The sequence below is a fragment of the Schistocerca americana genome, chromosome 8, assembly GCF_021461395.2.
Source record: "Schistocerca americana isolate TAMUIC-IGC-003095 chromosome 8, iqSchAmer2.1, whole genome shotgun sequence".
Lineage (NCBI taxonomy): Eukaryota > Metazoa > Arthropoda > Insecta > Orthoptera > Acrididae > Schistocerca > Schistocerca americana.
In genome coordinates, this window is record NC_060126.1 from 530,405 (window position 1) to 557,030 (window position 26,626).

Genomic DNA, 26,626 nt, shown 5'->3' on the forward strand with positions numbered 1-26,626 from the left:
TAAGTCGGCATCGTGCGTATTCTATTTAATTCTGATGCAATTTCTGTGTATCGTCGTCAATAAGAAGGTCCAAGGGATACAGTAAACCTGAAGTGAAGCATCGGAATCGAAAACCGGTCTCACAAAAATGGTTCAAAACGTAGTGAGTAAGAAGAGCCAGTCATCTTGTATTTGATACGGCATTGTGCCTTTTGTGTTTAATTCCGATGCAATATCTGTGTTTCATCGTCAATAAGAAGGTCAGAGGGATACAGTAAACCTGAAGTGAAGCATCGGAATATATAACTAGTGTCACAGGAATATTTAAAACATAGACAGTAGGATGAGTCAGTCTTCTTGTACTTAAGTAGGCATTGTGCCTTTTGAATTTAATTCCGATGCAATTTCTGTGTTTCATCGTTAATAACATGGTCCAAACGATACAGTAAACCTGAAGTGAAGCATCGGAATCTATAGCTAGTGTCACAGGAATGTTTCAAACATAGACAGTAAGAAGAGTCATTCTTCTTGTACTTAAGTCGGCCTTGTGCCTTTTGTATTTAATTCCGATGCAATATCTGTGTATCGTCGTCGATAAGAAGGTCCAAGGGATACAGGAAACCTGAAGTGAAGCATCGGAATTTATAACTAGTGTCACAGGAATGGTTCAAAACATAGACAGTAAGAAGAGTCAGTCTTCTTGTACTTAAGTCGGCATTGTGCCTTTTGCATTTAATTCCGATGCAATTACTGTGTTTCATCGTCAATAAGAAGGTCAGAGGGATACAGTAAATTAGAAGTGAAGCATCGGAATCTATAACTAGTGTTACAGGAATGGTTCAAAACATAGACTGTAAGAAGTGTCAGTCTTCTTGTACTTAAGTCGTCATTGTGCCTTTTCTAATTAATTCCGATGGAATTTGTGTGTTTCATCGTCAATAAGAATGTCAGAGGGATACAGTAAACCTGAAGTGAAGCATCGGAATCTATAACTAGTGTCACAGGAATGGTTCAAAACATAGACACTAGGAAGATTCAGTCTTCTTGTACTTTAGTCGGTATTGTGCCTTTTGTATTTAATTCCGATGCAATTTCTGTGTTTCGTCGTCAATACAAAGGTCCACGGAATACAGTAAACCTGAAGTGAAGCATCGGAATCTATAACTAGTGTCACAGAAAAGGTTCAAAGCATAGACAGTAAGAAGAGTCTGTCTTCTTGTACTTAAGTCGGCATTGTGCCTTTTGTATTTAATTCCGATTAAATTCCTGTGTTTCATCGCCAATAAGAAAGTCAGAGGGATACATTAAACCTGAAGTGAAGCATTGGAATCTATAACTAGTGTCACAGGAATGGTTCAAAGCATAGACAGTAGGAAGAGTCAGTCTTCTTGTACTTAAGTCGGCATTGTCCCTTTTCTATTTAATTCCGATGAAATTTCTGTGTTTCGTCGTCAATAAGAAGGTCAGAAGGATACAGTAAACCTGAAGTGAAGCATCGGAATCTATAACTAGCGTCACATGAATGGTTCAAAACATACACAGCAAGAAGAGTCAGTCTTCTTGTACTTAAGTCGGCATTGTGCCTTTTGTATTTAATTCCGATGCAATTTCTGTGTTTCATCGTCAATAAGAAGGTCCAAGGGATACAGTACACCTGAAGTGATGCATCGGAATCTATAACTAGTGTCACAGGAATGGTTCAAACATAGACAGTAGGAAGAGTCAGTCTTCTTGTACTTAAGTCGGCATTGTGCCTTTTGTATTTAATTCCGATGCAATTTCTGTGTTTCATCGTCAATAAGAAAGTCCAAGGGATACAGTATACCTGAAGCGAAGCATCGGAATCTAGAACTAGTGTCACAGGAAAGGTTCAAAACATAGACAGTAAGAAGAGTGAGTCTTCTTGTACTTAAGTCAGCATTGTGCCTTTTGTATTTAATTCCGATGCAATTTCTGTGTTTCATGTCCACAATAAGGTCCAAGGGATACAGTAAACCAGAAGTGAAGAATCGGAATCTAAAACTTGTCTCACAGGAAAGGCTAAAAACATTGACAGTAAGAAGAGTCAGACTTCTTGTACATAAGTCGGCATTGTGTCTTTGGTATTTAATTCCGATGCAATTTCTGTGTTTCATCGTCAATAAGAAGGTAAAAGGGAGACAGCAAACGTGAAGTAAAGGATCGGAATCTAAAACTGGCCTCACAGGAAAGGTTCAAAACATATACAGTAAGAAGAATCAGTCTTTTTGTATTTAAGTCGGCATTGTGCCTATTGTATTTGTTTCCGATGCAATTTCTATGTTTCATCGTCAATAAGAAGGTCCAAAGGATACAGTAAACCTGAAGTGAAGCATCGGAATTTAAAACTGGTATTACAGGAGGGGTTCCAATCATAGAATGTAAGAAGAGTCAGTCCTCTTGCACTTAATCGGCATTGTGCCTTTTGTACTTAATTCCGATGCAATTTCTGTGTTTCATCGTCAATAAGAAGGTCCAAGGGATACAGTGAACCTGAAGTGAAGCATCGGAATCTAAAACTGTTCTCTTAGGAAAGGTTCAAATATAGACAGTAAGAAGAGTCAGTCTTCTTGTAGTTATGTCGGCATTGTGATATTTGTATTTAATTCCGATGCAATTTCTGTGTTTCATCGTCAATAAGATGGTCCAAGGGATACAGTAAATCTGAAGTGATGCGTCGGAATCTATAACTGGTCTCACAGGAAAGGTTCAAAACATAAACAGTAAGAAGAGTCAGTCTTCTTGTACTTAAGACGGCATTGTGCCTTTTGTATTTAATTCCGATGCAATTTATGTGTTTCATCCTCAATAAGAAGGTCCAAGGGATACAGTAAACCTGAAGTGAAGCATCGGAATCTAAAACTGGTGTCACAGGAAAGGTTCAAGGCATAGACAGTAAGTAGAGTCAATCTTCTTGTACTTAAGTCAGCATTGTGACTTTTGTATGTAATTCCGATGCAATTTTTGTGTTTCATCGTCAACAAGAAGGTCCAAGGGATACAGTAAACCTGAAGTGATGAATCGGAATCTAAAACTGGTCTCACTGGAAAGGCTAAAATCGTAGACAGTAAGAAGAGTCAGACTTCTTGTACATAAGTCGGCATTGTGCGTTTTGTATTTAATTCCGATGCAATTTCTATGTTTCTACGTCAATACGAAGGTCCAAGGAATACAGTAAACCTGAAGTGAAGCATCGGAATCTTAAACTGGTCTCACAGGAAAGTTTCAAAACATAGACAGTAAGAAGAGTCAGTCTTATTGTACTTAAGTCGGCACTGTGCCTTTTGTGTTTAGTTCCGATGCAATTTCTGTGTTTCGTCGTCAATTAGAAGGTCGAAGGCATACAGTAGACCTAAAGTGAAGTATCGGAATCTAAAACTGTTTTCACAGAAAAGGTTCAAAACTTAGACTGTAAGAAGAGTCAGTCTTCTTGTACTTAAGTCGGCATTGTGCTTTTTGCATTTAACTCCAATGCGATTTCTGTGTTTCATCGTCAAAGAGAAGGTCCGAGGGATACAGTAAACCTGAAGTGAAGCATAGATATCTAAAACTGGTCTCTGAGAAACGGCTCAAGTCATAGAACGTAAGAAGAGTCAGTCATCTTGTACTTAAGTCGACATTGTGCCTTTTGGATTTAATTCCGATGCAATTTCGGTGTGTCATCGTCAATAATAAGGACCAAGGGGTACAGTAAACCTGAAGTGATGCATCGGAATCTAAAACTGGTGTCACAGGAAAGGTTCAAAACATAGACAATATGAGGAGTCAGTCTTCTTGTACTTAAGTCAGCATTGTGACTTTTGTTTTTAATTCCGATGCAATTTCTGTGTTTCATCGTTAACAAGAAGGTCCAAGGGATACAGGAAACCTGAAGTGAAGAATCGGAATATAAAACTGGTCTCACTGGAAAGGCTAAAATCATAGACAGTAAGAAGAGTCAGTCTTCTTGTACTTAAGTCAGCATTGTGACTTTTGTATTTAATTCCGATGCAATTTCTGTTTTTCATGGTCAACAAGAAGGTCCAAGGGATACAGTAAGCCTGAAGTGAAGTATCGGAATCTAAAACTGGTTTCACAGGAAAGGTTCAAAACATAGACTGTAAGAAGAGTCAGTCTTCATGTACTTAAGTCGGCATTGTGCCTTCTGTATTTAATTCCGAAGCAATTTATGCGTTTCATCGCCAATAAGAAGGTCCAAGGGAAACAGTAAACCTGAAGTGAAGCATCGGAATCTAAAACTGGTCTCACAGGAAAGGCTGAAATCATAGAAGCTGAGAAGAGTCAGTCTTCTTGTACTTAAGTAAGACATTGTGCCTTTTGTACTTTATTCCAATGAAATTTCTGTGTTTCATCATCAACAATAGGGTCCAAAGGATACAGTAAACCTGTAATGAAGCATCAGAATCTAAAATTGGTCTCACAGGAAAGGCTCAAAACATAGACAATAAGAAGAGTCAGACTTCTTGCACTTAATCGGCATTGTGCCTTTTGTACTTAATTCCAATGCAATTTCTGTGTTTCATCGTCAATAAGAAGGTCTAAGGGATTAGTAAACCTGAAGTGAAGCATCAGAAGCTAAAACTGGTCTCACAGGAAAGGTTCGAAACATAGACAGTAAGAAGAGTCAGTGTTCTTGTATTTATGTTGGCATTGTGCCTTTGTAGTTAATTCCGATGCAATTTCTGTGTTTCATCGTCAATAAGAAGGACGAAGGGATACAGTAACCCTGAAGTGAAGCATCGGAATCTAAAACTGTTCTCACAGGAAAGGTTCAAATCATAGACAGTAAGAAGAGTCAGCCTTCTTGTAGTTATGTCGGGATTGTGCCTTTTGTATTTAATTCCGATGCAATTTCTGTGTTTTATCGTCATTAAGAAGGTCCAAGGGATAAAGTAAACCTGAGGTTAAGCATCGGAATCTAAAACTGGTCTCACAGGAAAGTTTCAAAACATAGACAGTAAGAAGAGTCAGTCTTATTGTACTTAAGTCGGCACTGTGCCTTTTGTGTTTAGTTCCGATGCAATTTCTGTGTTTCGTCGTCAATAAGAAGGTCGAAGGCATACAGTAGACCTAAAGTGAAGTATCGGAATCTAAAACTGTTTTCACAGAAAAGGTTCAAAACATAGACTGTAAGAAGAGTCAGTCTTCATGTACTTAAGTCGGCGTTGTGCCTTCTGTATTTAATTCCGATGCAATTTATGCGTTTCATCGCCAATAAGAAGGTCCAAGGGATAAAGTATACCTGAGGTTAAGCATCGGAATCTAAAACTGATCTCACCGGAAAGGTTCAAAACTTTGACGGTAAGAAGAGTCAGTCTTCTTGTACTTAAGTCGACATTGTGCCTTTTGCATCTAATTACGATGCAATTTATGTGTTTCATCGTCAATAAGAAGGTCCAAGGGATACAGCAAATCTGAAGTGATGCGTCGGAATCTATAACTGCTCTCACAGGAAAGGTTTAAAACATAGACAGTAAGAAGAGTCAGTCTTCTTGTACTTAAGTCGGCATTGTGCTTTTTGCATTTAACTCCGATGCGATTTCTGTGTTTCATCGTCAAAGAGAAGGTCCGAGGGATACAGTAAACCTGAAGTGAAGCATAGATATCTAAAACTGGTCTCTGAGAAACGGCTCAAGTCATAGAACGTAAGAAGAGTCAGTCATCTTGTACTTAAGTCGACATTGTGCCTTTTGGATTTAATTCCGATGCAATTTCGGTGTGTCATCGTCAATAATAAGGTCCAAGGGATACAGTAAACCTGAAGTGATGCATCGGAATCTAAAACTGGTGTCACAGGAAAGGTTCAAAACATAGACAGTAAGAGGAGTCAGTCTTCTTGTACTTAAGTCAGCATTGTGACTTTTGTTTTTAATTCCCATGCAATTTCTGTGTTTCATCGTCAACAAGAAGGTCCAAGGGATACAGGAAACCTGAAGTGAAGAATCGGAATATAAAACTGGTCTCACTGGAAAGGCTAAAATCATAGACAGTAAGAAGAGTCAGTCTTCTTGTACTTAAGTCAGCATTGTGACTTTTGTATTTAATTCCGATGCAATTTCTGTTTTTCAAGGTCAACAAGAAGGTCCAAGGGATACAGTAAACCTGAAGTGAAGTATCGGAATCTAAAACTGGTTTCACAGGAAAGGTTCAAAACATAGACTGTAAGAAGAGTCAGTCTTCATGTACTTAAGTCGGCATTGTGCCTTCTGTATTTAATTCCGAAGCAATTTATGCGTTTCATCGCCAATAAGAAGGTCCAAGGGAAACAGTAAACCTGAAGTGAAGCATCGGAATCTAAAACTGGTCTCACAGGAAAGGCTGAAATCATAGAAGCTGAGAAGAGTCAGTCTTCTTGTACTTAAGTAAGACATTGTGCCTTTTGTACTTTAATCCAATGAAATTTCTGTGTTTCATCATCAACAATAGGGTCCAAAGGATACAGTAAACCTGTAATGAAGCATCAGAATCTAAAATTGGTCTCACAGGAAAGGCTCAAAACATAGACAATAAGAAGAGTCAGACTTCTTGCACTTAATCGGCATTGTGCCTTTTGTACTTAATTCCGATGCAATTTCTGTGTTTCATCGTCAATAAGAAGGTCTAAGGGATTAGTAAACCTGAAGTGAAGCATCAGAAGCTAAAACTGGTCTCACAGGAAAGGTTCGAAACATAGACAGTAAGAAGAGTCAGTCTTCTTGTATTTATGTTGGCATTGTGCCTTTGTAGTTAATTCCGATGCAATTTCTGTGTTTCATCGTCAATAAGAAGGACGAAGGGATTCAGTAACCCTGAAGTGAAGCATCGGAATCTAAAACTGTTCTCTCAGGAAAGGTTCAAATCATAGACAGTAAGAAGAGTCAGCCTTCTTGTAGTTATGTCGGGATTGTGCCTTTTGTATTTAATTCCGATGCAATTTCTGTGTTTCATCGTCATTAAGAAGGTCCAAGGGATAAAGTAAACCTGAGGTTAAGCATCGGAATCTAAAACTGATTTCACCGGAAAGGTTCAAAACATTGACGGTAAGAAGAGTCAGTCTTCTTGTACTTAAGTCGACATTGTGCCTTTTGCATCTAATTACGATGCAATTTCTGTGTTTCATCGTCAATAAGAAGGTCCAAGGGATACAGTAAACCTGAAGTGAAGCATAGATATCTAAAACTGGTCTCAGAGAAACGGCTCAAGTCATAGAATGTAAGAAGAGTCAGTCATCTTGTACTTAAGTCGACATTGTGCTTTTTGGTTTTAATTCCGATGCAATTTCGGTGTGTCATCGTCAATAAGAAGGTCCAAGGGATACAGTAAACCTGAAGTGAAGCATCGGGATCTAAAACTGGTGTCACAGGAAACGTTCTAAACATAGACAGTAAGAAGAGTCAGTCTTCTTGTACTTAAGTCAGCATTGTGACTTTTGTATTTAATTCCGATGCAATTTCTGAGTTTCATAGTCCACAAGAGGGTCCAAGGGATACAGTAAACCTGAAGTGAAGAATCGGAATCTAAAACTGGTCTCACTGGAAAGGCTAAAATCATAGACAGTAAGAAGAGTCAGATTTCTTGTACATAAGTCGGCATTGTGTCTTTTGTATTTAATTCCGATGCAATTTCTATGTTTCAACGTCAATACGAAGGTCCAAGGGATACAGTAAACCTGAAGTGAAGTATCGGAATCTTAAACTGGTCTCACAGGAAAGGTTCAAACATAGACAGTAAGAAGAGTCAGTCTTCTTGTACTTAAGTCGGCACTGTGCCTTTTGTGTTTAGTTCCGATGCAATTTCTGTGTTTCGTCGTCAATAAGAAGGTCCAAGGGATACAGTAAACCTGAAGTGAAGTATCGGAATCTAAAACTGGTCTCACAGGAAAGGTTCAAAAGATAGACTATAAGAAGAGTCAGTCTTTATGTACTTAAGTCGGCATTGTGCCTTCTGTATTTAATTCCGAGGCAATTTATGCGTTTCATCGTCAATAATAAGGTCCAAGAGAAACAGTGAACCTGAAGTGAAGCATCGGAATCTAAAACTGGTCTCACAGGAAAGGCTCAAATCATAGAATCTAAGAAGAGTCAGTCTTCTTGTACTTAAGTATGACATTGTGCCTTTTGTACTTAATTCCAATGGAATTTCTGTGTTTCATCATCAACAAGAAGGTCCAAGGGATTCAGTAAACCTGTAATGAAGCATCAGAATCTAAAATTGGTCTCACAGGAAAGGCTCAAATCATAGACGATAAGAAGAATCAGACTTCTTGAACTTATTCGGCATTGTGCCTTTTGTACTTAATTCCGATGCAATTTCTGTGTTTCATCGTCAATAAGAAGGTCCAAGGGATACAGTAAACCTGAAGTGAAGCATCGGAATCTAAAACTGTTCTCTTAGGAAAGGTTCAAATATAGACAGTAAGAAGAGTCAGTCTTCTTGTAGTTATGTCGGCATTGTGATATTTGTATTTAATTCCGTTGCAATTTCTGTGTTTCATCGTCAATAAGAAGGTCCAAGGGATAAAGTAAACCTGAGGTTAAGCGTCGGAATCTAAAACTGATCTCACCGGAAAGGTTCAAAACATTGATGGTAAGAAGAGTCAGTCTTCTTGTACTTAAGTCGGCATTGTGCCTTTTGCATCTAATTCCGATGCAATTTCTGTGTTTCATCGTCAATAAGATGGTCCAAGGGATACAGTAAATCTGAAGTGATGCGTCGGAATCTATAACTGGTCTCACAGGAAAGGTTCAAAACATAGATAGTAAGAAGAGTCAGTCTTCTTGTACTTAAGACGGCATTGTGCCTTTTGTATTTAATTCCGATGCAATTTATGTGTTTCATCCTCTATAAGAAGGTCCAAGGGATACAGTAAACCAGAAGTGAAGCATCGGAATCTAAAACTGGTGTCACAGGAAAGGTTCAAGGCATAGACAGTAAGTAGAGTCAGTCTTCTTGTACTTAAGTCAGCATTGTGACTTTTGTATTTAATTCCGATGCAATTTCTGTGTTTCATCGTCAACAAGAAGGTCCAAGGGATACAGTAAACCTGAAGTGAAGAATCGGAATCTAAAACTGGTCTCACTGGAAAGGCTAATATCATAGACAGTAAGAAGAGTCAGACTTCTTGTACATAAGTCGGCATTGTGCGTTTTGTATTTAATTCCGATGCAATTTCTATGTTTCTACGTCAATACGAAGGTCAAAGGAATACAGTAAACCTGAAGTGAAGCATCGGAATCTTAAACTGGCCTCACAGGAAAGTTTCAAAACATAGACAGTAAGAAGAGTCAGTCTTATTGTACTTAAGTCGGCACTGTGCCTTTTGTGTTTAGTTCCGATGCAATTTCTGTGTTTCGTCGTCAATAAGAAGGTCGAAGGGATACAGTAAACCTAAAGTGAAGTATCGGAATCTAAAACTGTTTTCACAGAAAAGGTTCAAAACATAGACTGTAAGAAGAGTCAGTCTTCATGTACTTAAGTCGGCATTGTGCCTTCTGTATTTAATTCCGATGCAATTTATGCGTTTCATCGCCAATAAGAAGGTCCAAGGGATAAAGTAAACCTGAGGTTAAGCATCGGAATCTAAAACTGATCTCACCGGAAAGGTTCAAAACTTTGACGGTAAGAAGAGTCAGTCTTCTTGTACTTAAGTCGACATTGTGCCTTTTGCATCTAATTACGATTCAATTTCTGTGTTTCATCGTCAATAAGAAGGTCCAAGGGATACAGCAAATCTGAAGTGATGCGTCGGAATCTATAACTGCTCTCACAGGAAAGGTTCAAAACATAGACGGTAAGAAGAGTCAGTCTTCTTGTACTTAAGTCGGCATTGTGCTTTTTACATTTAACTCCGATGCAATTTCTGTGTTTCATCGTCAAAGAGAAGGTCCGAGGGATACAGTAAACCTGAAGTGAAGCATAGATATCTAAAACTGGTCTCAGAGAAACGGCTCAAGTCATAGAACGTAAGAAGAGTCAGTCATCTTGTACTTAAGTCGACATTGTGCCGTTTGGATTTAATTCGGATGCAATTTCGGTGTGTCATCGTCAATAATAAGGTCCAAGGGATACAGTAAACCTGAAGTGATGCATCGGAATCTAAAACTGGTGTCACAGGAAAGGTTCAAAACATAGACAGTAAGAGGAGTCAGTCTTCTTGTACTTAAGTCAGCATTGTGACTTTTGTTTTTAATTCCGATGCATGTTTTGTGTTTCATCGTCAACAAGAAGGTCCAAGGGATACAGGAAGCCTGAAGTGAGGAATCGGAATATAAAACTGGTCTCACTGGAAAGGCTAAAATCATAGACAGTAAGAAGAGTCAGTCTTCTTGTACTTAAGTCAGCATTGTGACTTTTGTATTTAATTCCGATGCAATTTCTGTTTTTCATGGTCAACAAGAAGGTCCAAGGGATACAGTAAACCTGAAGTGAAGTATCGGAATCTAACACTGGTTTCACAGGAAAGGTTCAAAACATAGACTGTGAGAAGAGTCAGTCTTCATGTACTTAAGTCGGCATTGTGCCTTCTGTATTTAATTCCGAAGCAATTTATGCGTTTCATCGCCAATAAGAAGGTCCAAGGGAAACAGTAAACCTGAAGTGAAGCATCGGAATATGAAACTGGTCACACAGGAAAGGCTCAAATCGTAGAATGTAAGAAATGTCAGTGTTCTTGTACTTATGTTTGCATGTGCCTTTTGTATTTAATTCCGTTTCAATTTCTGTGTTTTATCGTCAAAAAGAAGGCCCAAGGGATACAGTAAACCCGCAGTGAAGCATCGATATCTAAAACTGGTCTCTCAGGAAAGGCTCAATTAATAGAATGTAAGTAGGGTCAGTCCTCCTGTACTTAAGTCGGCATTGTGCCTTTTGTATTTAATTCCGATGCAATTTCAGTGTATCATCGTCAACAAGAAGGTCCAAGGGATACACTACACCTGAAGTGAAGCATCGGAATCCGGAACTTGTCTCACAGAAAAGGCTCTAATCATAGAATGTAAAAATAGTCAGTCTTCTTGTACTTAAGTCGGCATTGTTCTTTTTGCCTTTAATTCCGATGCAATTTCTGTGTTTTATCGTCAAAGAGAAGGTCCGAGGGATACAGTAAACCTGAAGTGAAGCATAGATATCTAAAACTGGTCTCAGAGAAACGGCTCAAGCCATAGAATGTAAGAAGAGTCAGTCATCTTGTACTTAAGTCGACATTGTGCTTTTTGGTTTTAATTCCGATGCAATTTCGGTGTGTCATCGTCAATAAGAAGGTCCAAGGGATACAGTAAACCTGAAGTGAAGCATCGGGATCTAAAACTGGTGTCACAGGAAAGGTTCTAAACATAGACAGTAAGAAGAGTCAGTCTTCTTGTACTTAAGTCAGCATTGTGACTTTTGTATTTAATTCCGATGCAATTTCTGAGTTTCATCGTCCACAAGAGGGTCCAATTGATACAGTAAACCTGAAGTGAAGAATCGGAATCTAAAACTGGTCTCACTGGAAAGGCTAAAATCATAGACAGTAAGAAGAGTCAGATTTCTTGTACATAAGTCGGCATTGTGTCTTTTGTATTTAATTCCGATGCAATTTCTATGTTTCAACGTCAATACGAAGGTCCAAGGGATACAGTAAACCTGAAGTGAAGTATCGGAATCTAAAACTGGTTTCACAGGAAAGGTTCAAAACATAGACTGTAAGAAGAGTCTATCTTCATGTACTTAAGTCGGCATTGTGCCTTCTGTATTTAATTCCGAGGCAATTTATGCGTTTCATCGTCAATAAGAAGGTCCAAGAGAAACAGTGAACCTGAAGTGAAGCGTCGGAATCTAAATCTGGTCTCACAGGAAAGGCTCAAATCATAGAATCTAAGAAGAGTCAGTCTTCTTGTACTTAAGTATGACATTGTGCCTTTTGTACTTAATTCCAATGGAATTTCTGTGTTTCATCATCAACAAGAAGGTCCAAGGGATACAGTAAACCTGTAATGAAGCATCAGAATCTAAAATTGGTCTCACAGGAAAGGCACAAAACATAGACAATAAGAAGAATCAGACTTCTTGCACTTATTCGGCATTGTGCCTTTTGTACTTAATTCCGATGCAATGTCTGTGTTTCATCGTCAATAAGAAGGTTCAAGGGATTAGTAAACCTGAAGTGAAGCATCAGAATCTAAAACTGGTCTCACAGGAAAGGTTCGAAACATAGACAGTAAGAAGAGTCAGTCTTCTTGTATTTATGTTGGCATTTTGCCTTTGTAGTTAATTCCGATGCAATTTCTGTGTTTCATCGTCAATAAGAAGGTCCAAGGGATATAGTAACCCTGAAGTGAAGCATCGGAATCTAAAACTGTTCTCACAGGAAAGGTTCAAATCATAGACAGTAAGATGAGTCAGTCTTTTTGTAGTTATGTCGGCGTTGTGCCTTTTGTATTTAATTCCGATGCAATTTCTGTGTTTTTTTATCGTCAATAAGAAGGTCCAAGGGATAACGTAAACCTGAGGTTAAGCATCGGAATCTAAAACTGATCTCACTGGAAAGGTTCAGAACATTGACGGTAAGAAGAGTCAGTCTTCTTGCACTTAAGTCGACATTGTGACTTTTGCATCTAATTACGATGCAATTTCTGTGTTTCATCGTCAATAAGAAGGTCCAAGGGATACAGTAAATCTGAAGTGATGCGTCGGAATCTATAACTGCTCTCACAGGAAAGGTTCAAAACATAGACAGTAAGAGGAGTCAGTCTTCTTGTACTTAAGACGGCATTGTGCCTTGTGTATTTAATTCCGATGCATATTATGTGTTTCATTCTCAATAAGAAGGTCCAAGGGATACAGTACACCTGAAGCGAAGCATCGGAATCTGAAACTGGTCACACAGGACAGGCTCAAATCATAGAATGTAAGAAGAGTCAGTGTTCTTGTACTTATGTTGGCATGTGCCTTTTGTATTTAATTCCGTTGCAATTTCTGTGTTTTATCGTCAAAAAGAAGGCCCAAGGGATACAGGAAATCCGCAGTGAGGCATCGATATCTAAAACTTGTCTCACAGGAAAGGCTCAATTAATAGAATGTAAGTAGAGTCAGTCCTCCTGTACTTAAGTCGGCATTGTGCCTTTTGTATTTAATTCCGATGCAATTTCTGTGTTTCATCGACAATAAGAGAATGTCCGATGGATACAGTAAACCTGAAGTGATGCATAGATATCTAAAACTGGTCTCAGAGAAACGGCTCAAGTCATAGAATGTAAGAAGAGTCAGTCATCTTGTACTTAAGTCGACACTGTGCCTTTTGGATTTAATTACGATGCAATTTCGGTGTGTCATCGTCAATAAGAAGGTCCAAGCGATACAGTAAACCTGAAGTGAAGCATCGGAAACTAAAACTGGTGTCACAGGAAAGGTTCTAAACATAGACAGTAAGAAGAGTCAGTCTTCTTGTACTTATGTCAGCATTGTGACATTTGTATTTAATTCCGATGCAATTTCTGTGTTTTATCGTCCACAAGAAGGCCCAAGGCATACAGTAAACCTGAAGTGAAGAATCGGAATCTAAAACTGGTCTCACTGGAAAGGCTAAAATCATAGACAGTAAGAACAGTCAGATTTCTTGTACATAAGTCGGCATTGTGTCCTTTGTATTTAATTCCGATGCATTTTCTATATTTCAACGTCAATACGAAGGTCCATGGGATACAGTAAACCTGAAGTGAAGCATCGGAATCTTAAACTGGTCTCACAGGAAAGGTTCAAAACATAGACAGTAAGAAGAGTCAGTCTTCTTGTACTTAAGTCGACATTGTGGCTTTTGCATCTAATTACGATGCAATTTCTGTGTTTCATCGTCAATAAGAAGGTCCAAGGGATACAGTAAATCTGAAGTGATGCGTCGGAATCTATAACTGCTCTCACAGGGAAGGTTCAAAACATAGACAGTAAGAAGAGTCAGTCTTCTTGTACTTAAGACGGCATTGTGCCTTTTGTATTTAATTCCGATGCATTTTATGTGTTTCATTCTCAATAAGAAGGTCCAAGGGATACAGTACACCTGAAGTAAAGCATCGGAATCTGAAACTGGTCACACAGGAAAGGCTGATATCATAGAATGTAAGAAGAGTCAGTGTCCTTGTACTTATGTTGGCATGTGCCTTTTGTATTTAATTCCGTTGCAATTTCTGTGTTTTATCGTCAAAAAGAAGGCCCAAGGGATACAGTAAACCCGCAGTGAAGCATCGATATCTAAAACTGGTCTCACAGGAAAGGCTCAATTAATAGAATGTGAGTAGAGTCAGTCCTCCTGTACTTATGTCGGCATTGTGCCTTTTGTATTTAATTCCGATGCAATTTCTGTGTTTCATCGTCAATAAGAAGATAAAGGGGAGACAGTAAACCTGAAGTGAAGCATCGGAATCTAAAACTGGTATTACAGGAGAGGTTCAAATCATAGAATGTAAGAAGAGTCAGTCCTCTTGTACTTAATCGGCATTGAGGCTTTTGTACTTAATTCCAATGCAATATCTGTGTTTCATCGTCAATAAGAAGGTCGAAGGGATTAGTAAACCTGAAGTGAAGCATCAGAATCTAAAACTGGTCTCACAGGAATGGTTCGAAACATTGACAGTAAGAAGAGTCAGTCTTCTTGTAGTTAAGTCGGCATTGTGCCTATTGTAGTGATTTCCGATGCAATTTCTGTGTTTCATCGTCAATAAGAAGGTCCAAGGGATACAGTAAACCGGAAGTGAAGCATCGGAATCTAAAACTGTTCTCACAGGAAAGGTTCAAGACATAGTCAGTAAGAAGAGTCAGTCTTCTTGTAGTTAAGTCGGCATTGTGCATTTTGTATTTAATACCGAAGCAATTTCTGTGTTTCATCGTCAATAAGAAGGTCCAAGGGATTAAGTAAACCTGAGGTTAAGCATCGGAATCTAAAATTGGTCTCACAGGAATGGCTCAAATCATAGAATCTAAGAAGAGTCAGTCATCTTGTACTTAAGTAAGACATTGTGCCTTTTGTATTTAATTCCGATGCAATTTCTGTGTTTCATCGTCAGCAAGATGGTCCAAGAGATACAGTAAACCTGCAGTGAAGCATCGGAATCTAAAATTGGTCTTACACGAAAGTTTCTAAGCATAGACATTAAGAAGAGTTAGTCTTCCTGTACTTTAGTCGGGATTGTGCCACTTGTATTTAATTCCGATGCAATTTCTGTGTTTCATCGTCAATAAAAAGGTCCAAGGGATACAGTAAACCGGAGGTGAAGCATCGATATCTAAAACTGGTCTCACAACAAAGGCTCAAATCATAGAATGTAGGAAGAGTTAGTCTTCTTGTACTTAAGACGGCATTGTGCCTTTTGTATTTAATTCAGATGCAATTTCTGTGTTCAACGTCTATAAGAAGGTCAAACTGATACAGTAAACGAGAAGTTAAGCATCGGAATCTAAAACTGTTCTCACAGGAAAGGTTCAAAACATTGACAGTAAGAAGAGTCAGTCTGCTTGCACTTAAGTCGGCATTGTGCCTTTTGTATTTAATCCCGATGCAATTTCTGTGTTTCATCGTCTATAAGAAGGTCCCAGGGATGCAGTAAACCTGAAGTGAAGCATCAGAATCTAAAACTGGTCTCATAGGAAAGGATCAAATCATAGAATGTAAGAAGAGTCGGTCTTCTTGTACTTCAGTCGGCATTGTGCCTTTTGTATTTAATTCTGATGTAATTTCTTTGTTTCATCGCCAATAGGAAGGTCCAAGGGATACAGTAAACCTGAAGTGAAGCATCGGAACCTAAAAATGGTCTCACAGGAATTATTTAAAACATAGACAGTAAGAAGAGTCAGTTCTATTGTATTTATGCCGGCATTGTGCCTTTTGTATTTAATTACGATGCAATTTCAGTGTTTCATCGTCAATAAGAAGGTCCAAGGGATACAGTAAACCTGAAGTGAAGCATCGGAATCTAAAACGGTTCTCACAGGAAAGGTTCAAAACATAGACAATAAGAAGAGTCAGGGCTCTTGTACTTAAGTCGGCATTGTGCCATTTGTATTTAATTCCGATGCAATTTCTGTGTTTCATCGTGAATAACAAGGTCCAAGGGATACAGTAAACCTGAAGTGAAGCATCGGAATCAAAAACTGGTCTCACAGGAAAGGTTCAACACATAGACAGTAGGAAGAGTCAGTCTTCTTGTACTTAAGTCGGCATTGTGCCTTTTGTGTCTAATTCCGATGCAATTTCTGTGTTTGATCGTCAATAAGAAGGTCCAAGGGATACTGTAAACCTGAAGTGAAGCTTTGGAATCTAAAACTGGTCGCACAGGAAAGGTTCAAAACATAGACAGTAAGAAGAGTCAGTGCTCTTGTACTTAAGTCGGCATTGTGCCATTTGTATTTAATTCCGATGCAATTTCTGTGTTTCATCGTGAATAACAAGGTCCAAAGGGTACAGTACACCTGATGTGAAGCATCGGAATCTGAAACTGGTCTCACAGAATAGGCTCAAATCATAGAATGTAAGAAAAGTCAGTCTTCTTGTACCTAAGTCGGCATTGTGCCTTTTGTATTTAATTCCGATGCAAATTCTGTGTTTCATCGTCAAAAAGGAGGTCCAAGGGATACAGTAAACATGAAGTGAAGCATCGGAATCTAAAACTGGTCTCACAGGAAAGGTTCGAAACATAGACAGTAAGAAGAGTCAGTCTTCTTGAATTTATGTCGGCATTGTGCCTTTCGTATTTAATTCCGACGCAATTTCTGTGTTTCATCGTCAGCAAGAAGGTCCAAGGGATACAGTAAACCTGCAGTGAAGCATCGGAATCTAAAACTGTTCTCACAGGAAAGGTTCAAAATTGACAGTAAGAAGAGTCAGACTTCTTGTACTTAAGTCGGCATTGTGACTTTTGTATTTAATTCCCATGCAATTTCTGTGTTTCATCATCAATAAGAAGGTAAAAGAGAGAGAGTGAACCTGAAGTAAAGCATCGGATTCTAAATCTGGCCTCACAGGAAAGGTTCAAATCAAGACAATAAGAAGAGTCAGTCTTTTTGTATTTAAGTCAGCATTGTGCTTTTTGAATTTAATTCCGATGCAATTTCTGTGTTTCATCGTCAATAAGAAGGTCCAAGGGATTAGTAAACCTGAAGTAAAGCATCAGAATCTAAAACTGGTCTCACAGGAAAGGTTCGAAACATAGACAGTAAGAAGAGTCAGTCTTCTTGTATTTATGTCGGCATTGTGCCTTTTGTATTTAATTCCGATGCAATTTCTGTGTTTCATCGTCAGCAAGAAGGTCCAAGGGATACAGTAAACCTGCAGTGAAGCATCGGAATCTAAAACTGTTCTTACAGGAAAGGTTCAAACATTGACAGTAAGAAGAGTCAGTCTGCTTGTACTTAAGACGGCATTGTGCCATTTGTATTTAATTCAGATGCAATTTCTGTGTTTCAACGTCCTTAAGAAGGTCAAACTGATACAGTAAACGTGAAGTCAAGCATCGGAATCTAAAACTGTTCTCACAGGAAAGGTTCAAACATTGACAGTAAGAAGAGTCAGTCTGCTTGTACTTAAGTCGGCAGTCTGCCTTTTGTATTTAATTCCGATGCGATTTCTGTGTTTCATCGTCAACAAGAAGGTCCAAGGGATACACCACACCTGAAGTGAAGCATCGGAATCTGGAACTTGTCTCACAGAAAAGGCTCAAATGATAGAATGTAAGAAGAGTCAGTTTTCTTGTACTTAAGTCGGCAATGTGCTTTTTGCATTTAATTACGATGCAATTTCTGTGTTTCATCCTCAAAGACAAGGTCCGAAGGATACAGTAAACTCGAAGTGATGCATCGATATCTAAAAGTGGTCTCAGAGAAAAGGCTCAAGTCATAGAATGTAAGAAGAGTCAGTCATCTTGTACTTAAGTCATCATTGTGCATTTGTATTTAATTCCGATGCAATTTCGGTGTGTCATCGTCAATAAGAAGGCCCAAGGGATACAGTAAACCTCAAGTGAAGAATCGGAATCTAAAACTGGTCTCACAGGAACGGCTAAAAACATAGACAGTAAGAAGAGTCAGACTTCTTGTACGTAAGTCGGCATTGTGCGTTTTGTATTTAATTCCGATGCAATTTCTATGTTTCAACGTCAATACGAAGGTCCAAGGGATACAGTGAACCTGACGTGAAGCATCGGAATCTAAAACTGGTCTCACAGGAAAGGTTCAAAACATAGACAGTAAGAATAGTCAGGCTTCTTGTACTGAAGTCGGCACTGTGCCTTTTGCATCTAATTCCGATGCAATTTCTATGTTTCATCGTCAATAAGAAGGTCCAAGGGATACAGCAAACCTGAAGTGAAGTATCGGAATCTAAAACTGGTTTCACAGGAAAGGTTCAAAACATAGACAGTAAGAAGAGTAAGTCTTCATGTACTTAAGTCGGCATTGTGCCTTCTGTATTTAATTCCGATGCAATTTATGCGTTTCATCGTCAATAAGAAGGTCCAAGGGAAACAGTAAACCTGAAGAGAAGCATCGGAATATAAAACTGGTCTCTTAGGAAAACCTCAAATCATAGAATCTAAGAAGAGTTAGTCTTCTTCTACTTAAGGAAGACATTGTGCCTTCTGTACTTAACCACAGTGGAATTTTTGTGTTTCATTATCAACAAGAAGGTCAAAGGCATTCACTAAACCAGTAATGAAGCATCGGAATCTAAAACTGGTCTCACAGGAAAGGCTCAAACATAGCCAATAAGAAGAGTCAGACTTCTTGTACGTAATTCGGCTTTGTGCCTTTTGTATTTAATTCCGATGCAATTTCTGTGTTTCATCGTCAATAAGAAGGTAAAAGGGAAACAGTAAACCTGAAGTAAGGCATCGTAATCAAAATCTGGCCTCACAGGAAAGGTTCAAAACATATACAGTAAGAAGAGTCAGTCTTTTTGTATTTAAGTCGGCATTGTGCCTATTGTAGTTATTTCCGATGCAATTTCTGTGTTTCATTGTCAGTAAGAAGGTCTAAGGGATACAGCAAACCTGAAGTGAGGCATCGGATTCTAAAACTGGTATTACAGGAGAAGTTCAAATCATAGAATGTAAGAAGAGTCAGTCCTCTTGTACTTAATCGGCATTGTGCCTTTTGTAGTTAATTCCGATGCAATTTCTGTGCTTCATCGTCAATAAGAAGGTCCAAGGGATACAGTAAACCTGAAGTGAAGCATCGGAATCTGGAACCTGTCTCACAGAAAAGGTTCAAATCATAGAATGTAAGAAGAGTTAGTCTTCTTGTACTTAAGTCGGCATTGTGCTTTTTGCATTTGTTTCCGATGCAATTTCTGTGTTTCACCGTCAAAGAGAAGGTCCGAGGGATACAGTAAACCTGAAGTGAAGCACCGATATCTAAAACTGGTCTCAGAGGAAAGCCTCAAATCATAGAATGTAAGAACAGTCAGTCATCTTGTACTTAAGTCGTCATTGTGCCTTTTGTATTTAATTCCGATGCAATTTCGGTGTGACATCGTCAATAAGAAGGTCCAAGGGATACAGTAAACCTGAAGTGAAATATCGGAATCTAAAACTGGTGTCACAGGAAAGGTTCAAAGCATAGACAGTAAAAAGAGTCAGTCTTCTTGTACTTAAGTCTGCATTGTGCCTTTTGTATTTAATTCCGATGCAAATTATGCGTTTCATCGTCACTAAGAAGGGTTAAGGGAAACAGTAATACTGAAGGGAAGCATCGGAATCTAAAACTGGTCTCACAGGAAAGGCTCAAATCATAGAATCTAAGAAGAGTCAGTCTTCTTGTACTTAAGTAAGACATTGTGCATTTTGTACATCATTACAATGGAATTTCTGTGTTTCATCATCAACAAGAAGGTCAAAGGGATACAGTAAACCTCTAATGAAGCATCTGAATCTAAAACGGGTCTCACAGGAAAGGCTCAAAGCAAAGACAATAAGAAGACTCAGGATTCTTGTACTTAATTCGGCTTTGTGCCTTTTGTATTTAATTCCGATGCAATTTCTGTGTTTCATCGTCAATAAGAAGGTCCAAGGGATTAGTAAACCTGAAGTAAAGCATCAGAATCTGAAACTGGTCTCACAGGAAAGGTTCGAAACATAGACAGTAAGAAGAGTCAGTCTTCTTGTATTTATGTCGGCATTGTGCCTTTTGTAGTTAATTCCGATGGAATTTCAGTGTTTCATCGTCAATAAGACGGTCCAAGGGACACAGTACACCTGAAGCGAAGCATCGGAATCTGAAACTGGTCACACAGGAAAGGTTCAAAACATAGACTGTAAGAGGAGTCAGTCCTCTTTTACTTAATCGGCATTGTGCCTTTTGTATTTATTTAAGATGCAATTTCTGTGTTTCATCGTCAGTAAGAAGGTCCAAGGGATACAGTAAATCTGAAGTGAAGCATCGGAATCTATAACTGGTCTCACAGTAAAGGTTCAAAACATAGACAGTAAGAAGAGTCAGCCTTCTTGTATTTATGTCGGCATTGTGCCTTTTGTAGTTAAGTTCGATGTAATTTCTGTGCTTCATCGTCAATAAGAAGGTCCAAGGGATACAGTAAACCTGAAGTGAAGCATCGGAATCTAAAACTGTTCTCACAGGAAAGGTTCAAAACATAGACAGTAAGAGGAGTCAGTCTTCTTGTAGTTAAGTCGGCATTGTGCCTTTTGTATTTAATTAAGATGCAATTTCTGTGTTTCATCATCAATAAGAAGGTCCAAGGGATAAAGTAAACCTGAGGTTAAGCATCGGAATCTAAAAGTGGTCTCACCGGAAAGGTTCAAAACATTGACGGTAAGAAGAGTCAGTGTTCTTGTACTTAAGTTGGCATTGTGCCTTTTGTATTTAATTCCGTTGCAATTTCTGTGTTTTATCGTCAAAAACAAGGACGAAGGGATACAGTAAACCTGCAGTAAAGCATCGATATCTAAAACTGGTCTGACAGGAGAGGCTCAATTATTAGAATGTAAGTAGAGTCAGTCCTCCTGTACTTACGTCGGCATTGTGCCTTTTGTATTTAATTCCGATGCAATTTGTGTGTATCATCGTCAATAAGAAGGTCCAAGGGATACACTACACCTGAAGTGAAGCATCGGAATCTGGAACCTGTCTCACAGAAAAGGTTCAAATCATAGAATGTAAGAAGAGTCAGTCTTCTTGTACCTATGTCGGCATTGTGCTTTTTGCATTTATTTCCGATGCAATTTCTGTGTTTCACCGTCAAAGAGAAGGTCCGGGGGATACAGTAAACCTGAAGTGAAGCACCGATATATAAAACTGGTCTCAGAGGAAAGGCTCAAATCATAAAATGTAAGAACAGTCAGTCATCTTGTACTTAAGTCGTCATTGTGCCTTTTGTATTTAATTCCGATGCAATTTCGGTGTGACATCGTCAATAAGAAGGTCCAAGGGATACAGTAAACCTGAAGTGAAGCATCGGAATCTAAATCTGGTGTCACAGTAAAGGTTCAAAGCATAGACAGTAAGAAGAGACAGTCTTCTTGTACTTAAGTCAGCATTGTGCCTTTTGTATTTAATTCCGATGCAATTTCTGTGTTTCATCGTCCACAAGAAGGTCCAAGGGATACAGTAAACCTGAAGTGAAGAATCGGAATCTAAAACTGTTCTCACAGGAAAGGCTCAAATCATAGAATCTAAGAAGAGTCTGTCATCTTGTAGTTAAGTCGGCACTGTGCCTTTGGTATTTAATTCCGATGCAATTTCTGTGTTTCATCGTCAATAAGAAGGTCCAAGGGATACGGTAAACCTGAAGTTAAGTATCGGAATCTAAAACTGGTTTCACAGGAATTTTCAAAACATAGACAGTAAGAAGAGTCAGTCTTCATGTACTTAAGTCGGCATTGTGCCTTCTGTATTTAATTCAGATGCAATTTATGGTCTCACAGGGAATGCTCAAAGCTCCGACTGTAAGAAGAGTCTCTATTCTTATACTTAAGGCGGCATTGTGCCTTATGTATTTAATTCCGATGCGATTTCTGTGTTTCGTTGTCAATGTGAAGGTCCAAGGATTATATTGAACCTGCAGTGGTGTATCGGAAACTAACACTGGTCTGACAGGGAATGCTCAAAGCACCGACTGTAAGAAGAGTCCCTAATGTTGTACTTAAGGCGGCATTGTGCCTTTGGTATTTAATTCCGATGCGATTTCAGTGTTTCATCGTCAATGTGTGTGTCGAAGGAATACATTGAACCTGCAGTGGTGTATCGGAAACTAATACTGGTCTCACAGGGAATGCTCAAAGCACCGACTGTAATATAAGTCTCTATTCTTGTACTTAAGGCAGCATTGTGCCTCTTGTATTTAATTACGATGCGATTTCTGTGCTTCATCGTCAATGTGAAGGTCTAAGGATTACATTGAACCTGCAGTGGTGTATCGGAAACTAATACTGGTCTCACAGGGAATGCACAAAACACCGACTGTAAGAATCTATTCTTGTACTTAAGGCGGCATTGTGCCTTTTGTATTTAATTGCGATGTAATGTGAGTGTTTCATCGTCAACGTGTATGTCCAAGGATTACATTGAACCTGCAGTGGTGTATCGGAAACTAATACTGGTCTCACAGGGAATGCTCAAAACACCGACTGTAAGAAGAGTCTCTATTCTTGTACTTAAGGCGGCATTGTGCCTTTTCTGTTAAATTCCGATGCGATTTCTGAGTTTCATCATCAATGTGAATGTCCAAGGAATAAATTGAACCTCCAGTGGTGTATCGGAAACTAATACTGGTCTCACAGGAAAGGTTCAAAGCACAGACTCGAAGAAGTCTCACTCTTCTTGCACGTAATTCGGCATTGTGCCTTTTGTATTTAATCCGATGTAATTTCAGTGTTTCATCGTCAATGTGATGGTCCAAGGAATACATTGAACCTGCAGTTGTGTATCGGAAACTAATACTGGTCTGACAGCGAATGCTCAAAGTACCGACTGTGAGAAGTGTCGCTATTCTTGTACTTAATTCGGCATTGTGCCTTTTGTATTTAATTCCGTTGCGATTTCAGTGTTTCATCGTTAATGTGTATGTCCAAGGAATACATTGAACATGCAGTGGTGTACCGGAAACAAATACTGGTCTCACAGGGAATGCTCAAAGCACCGACTGTAAGAAGAGTCTCTATTCTTGTACTAAAGGCGGCATTGTGCCTTTTGTATTTAATTCCGATGCGATTTCTGTGTTTCATTGACAATGTGAAGGTCCAAGGATTATATTGAACCTGCAGTGGTGTATCGGAAACTAATACTGGTCTCACAGGGAATGCTCAAAGCACCGACTGTAAGAAGAGTCCCTATTCTTGTACTTAAGGCGGCATTGTTCCTTTTGTATTTACTTCCGATGCGATTTCGGTGTTTCATCGTCAATGTGAAGGTCCAAGGAATACATTGAACCTGCAGTGGTGTATCGGAAACTGATACTGGTCTGACAGGGAATGCTCAAAGCGCCGACTGTAAGAAGAGTCTCTATTCTTGTACTTCAGGCGGCATTGTGCCTTTTGAATTTAATTCCGATGCGATTTCTGTGTGTCGTCGTCAATGTGAAGGTCCAAGGAATGCATTGAACGTGTAGTGGTGTATCGGAAACTAATAGTGGTCTCACAGGGAATGCTCAAAGCACCGATTGTAAGTAGAGTCTATATTCCTGTACTTAAGGCGGCATGGTGCCTTTTGTAGGAAATTCCGATGCGATTGCTGTGTTTCATCGTCAATGTGATGGTCCAAGGAATACATTGAACCTGCAGTGGTGTATCGGAAACTAATACTGGTCTGACAGGGGATGCTGAAAGCACCGACTGTAAGAAGAGTCCCTAATGTTGTACTTAAGGCGGCATTGTGCCTTTGGTATTTAATTCCGATGCGATTTCAGTGTTTCATTGTCAGTGTGAATGTCGAAGGAATACATTGAACATGCAGTGGTGTATCGGAAACTAATACTGGTCTCACAGGGAATGCTCAAAGCACCGACTGTAAGAATCTATTCTTGTACTTAAGGTGGCATTGTGCCTTTTGTATTTAATTGCGATGCGATTTCTGAGTTTCATCGTCAATGTGAAGGTCCAAGAAATACGTTGAACCTGCAGTGGTGTATCGGAAACTAATACTGGTATCACAGGAAAGTATCAAAGCACAGACTCTAAGAAGACTCACTCTTCTTGCACTTCAGGCGGCATTGTGCCTTTTGTATTTAATTCCGATGTAATGTCAGTGTTTCATCGTCAATGTGTATGTCCAAGGAATACATTGAGCCTGCAGTGGTGTATCGGAAACTAATACTGGTCTCACGGGGAATGCTCAAAGCACCGATTGTAAGAAGAGTCTCTATTCTTGTACTTAAGGCGGCATTGTGCCTTTTCTATTTAATTCCGATGGGATTTCTGAATTTCATCATCAATGTGAAGGTCCAAAGAATACATTGAACCTTCAGTGGTGTATCGGAAACTAATACTGGTCTCACAGGAAAGGTTCAAAGCACAGACTCTAAGAAGTCTCACTCTTCTTGCACGTAAGGCGGCATTGTGCCCATTGTATTTAATTCCGATGTAATTTCAGTGTTTCATCGTCAATGTGATGGTCCAAGGAATACATTGAACCTGCAGTTGTGTATCGGAAACTAATACTGGCTGACAGCGAATGCTCAAAGCACCGACTGTAAGAAGTGTCCCTATTCTTGTACTTAAGGCGGCATTGTGCTTTTTGTACTTAATTCCGATGCGATTTCAGTGTTTCATCGTTAATGTGTATGTCCAAGGAACACATTGAACCTGCAGTGGTGTACCGGAAACTAATACTGGTCTGACAGGGAATGCTCAAAGCACCAACTGTAAGAAGAGTCCCTATTCTTGTACTTAAGGCGGCATTGTGCCTTTTGTATTTACTTCCGATGCGATTTCGGTGTTTCATCGTCAATGTAAAGCTCCATGGAATACATTGAACCTGCAGTGGTGTTAGGAAACTAATTCTGGTCTGACAGGGAATGCTCAAAGCACCGACTGTAAGTAGAGTCGATATTCTTGAACTTAAGGCGGCATTGTGCCTTTTGTATTTAATTCCGATGCGATTTCTGTGTTTCATCGTCAATGTGAAAGTCCAAGGAATACAATGAACCTGCAGTGGTGTATCGGAAACTAATACTGGTCTCACAGGGAATGCTCAAAGCACCGACTGTAAGAAGAGTCTTAATTCTTGTACTTAAGGCGGCATTGTGCCTTTTGTATTTAAATCCGATGTAATGTCAGTGTTTCATCGTCAATGTGTATGTCCAAGGAATACATTGAACCTGCAGTGGTGTATCGGAAACTAATACTGGTCTCACAGGAATGCTCAAAGCGGCGACTGTAAGAAGAGTCTCTAATCTTGTACTTAAGGCGCCATTGTGCATTTTGTATTTAATTCCAATGCGATTTCTGTGTATCATCGCCAATGTGAAGGTCCAAGGAATACATTGAACCTTCAGTGGTGTATCGGAAACTAATACTGGTCTCACAGGGAAGGATCAAATCACAGACTGTTGCAGAGTCTCTATTCTTGTACTTAAGGCGGCATTGTGCCTTTGGTATTTAATTCCGATGCGATTTCTGTGTTTAATCGTCAATGTGAAGGTCCGAGGATTATATTGATCCTGCAGTGGTGTATTGGAAACTAATACTGGTCTCACAGGGAATGCTCAAAGCACCGACTGAACGAAACTATTCTTGTACTTAAGGCGGCATTGTGCCTTTTGTATTTAACTGCGATGCGATTTCTGTGTTTCATCGTCAATGTGAAGGTCCAAGGAATACCTTGAACCTGCAGTGGTGTATCGGAAACTAATACTGGTCTCACAGGAAAGGATCAAATCACATACTCTAAGAAGTCTCACTCTTCTTGCACTTAAGGCGGCATTGTGACACTTGTATTTAATTCCGATGCAATTTCAGTGTTTCATCGTCAATGTGTATGTCCAAGGAATACATTGAACCTGCAGTGGTGTGTCGGAAACTAATACTGGTATCACAGGAAAGGATCAAAGCACCGACTGTAAGAAGAGTCTCTATTCTTGTACTTAAGGCGGCGTTATGCCTTTTGTATGTAATTTCGATGCGATTTCTGTGTTTCATCGTCAATGTGAAGGTGCAAGGAATACATTGAACCGGCAGTGGTGTATCGGAAACTAATACTGGCCTCATAGGATAGGATCAAAGCACAGACTCTAAGAAGGCTCACTCTTCTTGCACATAAGGCGGCATTGTACCTTTTGTATATAATTCCGATGTAATTTCATTGTTTCATCGACAATGTGAAAGTACAAGGAATAAATTGTACCTGCAGTGGTGTATCGGAAACTAATACTGGTCTGACAGGGAATGCTCAAAGCTCCGACTGTAAGAAGAGTCTCTATTCTTGTACTTGAGGCGGCATTGTGCCAAGGAATACATTGAACCTGCAGTGGTGTATCGGAAACTAATACTGGTCTCACAAGAATGGATCAAACCACAGACTCTACGAAGTCTCACTCTTCTTGCACTTAGGGCGGCATTGTGCATTTTGTAATTAATTCCGATGTAATTTCAGTGTTTCATCGTCAATGTGTATGTAAAAGGAATAAATTGAACCTGCAGTGGTGTATCGGAAACTAATACTGGTCTCATAGGAAAGGATC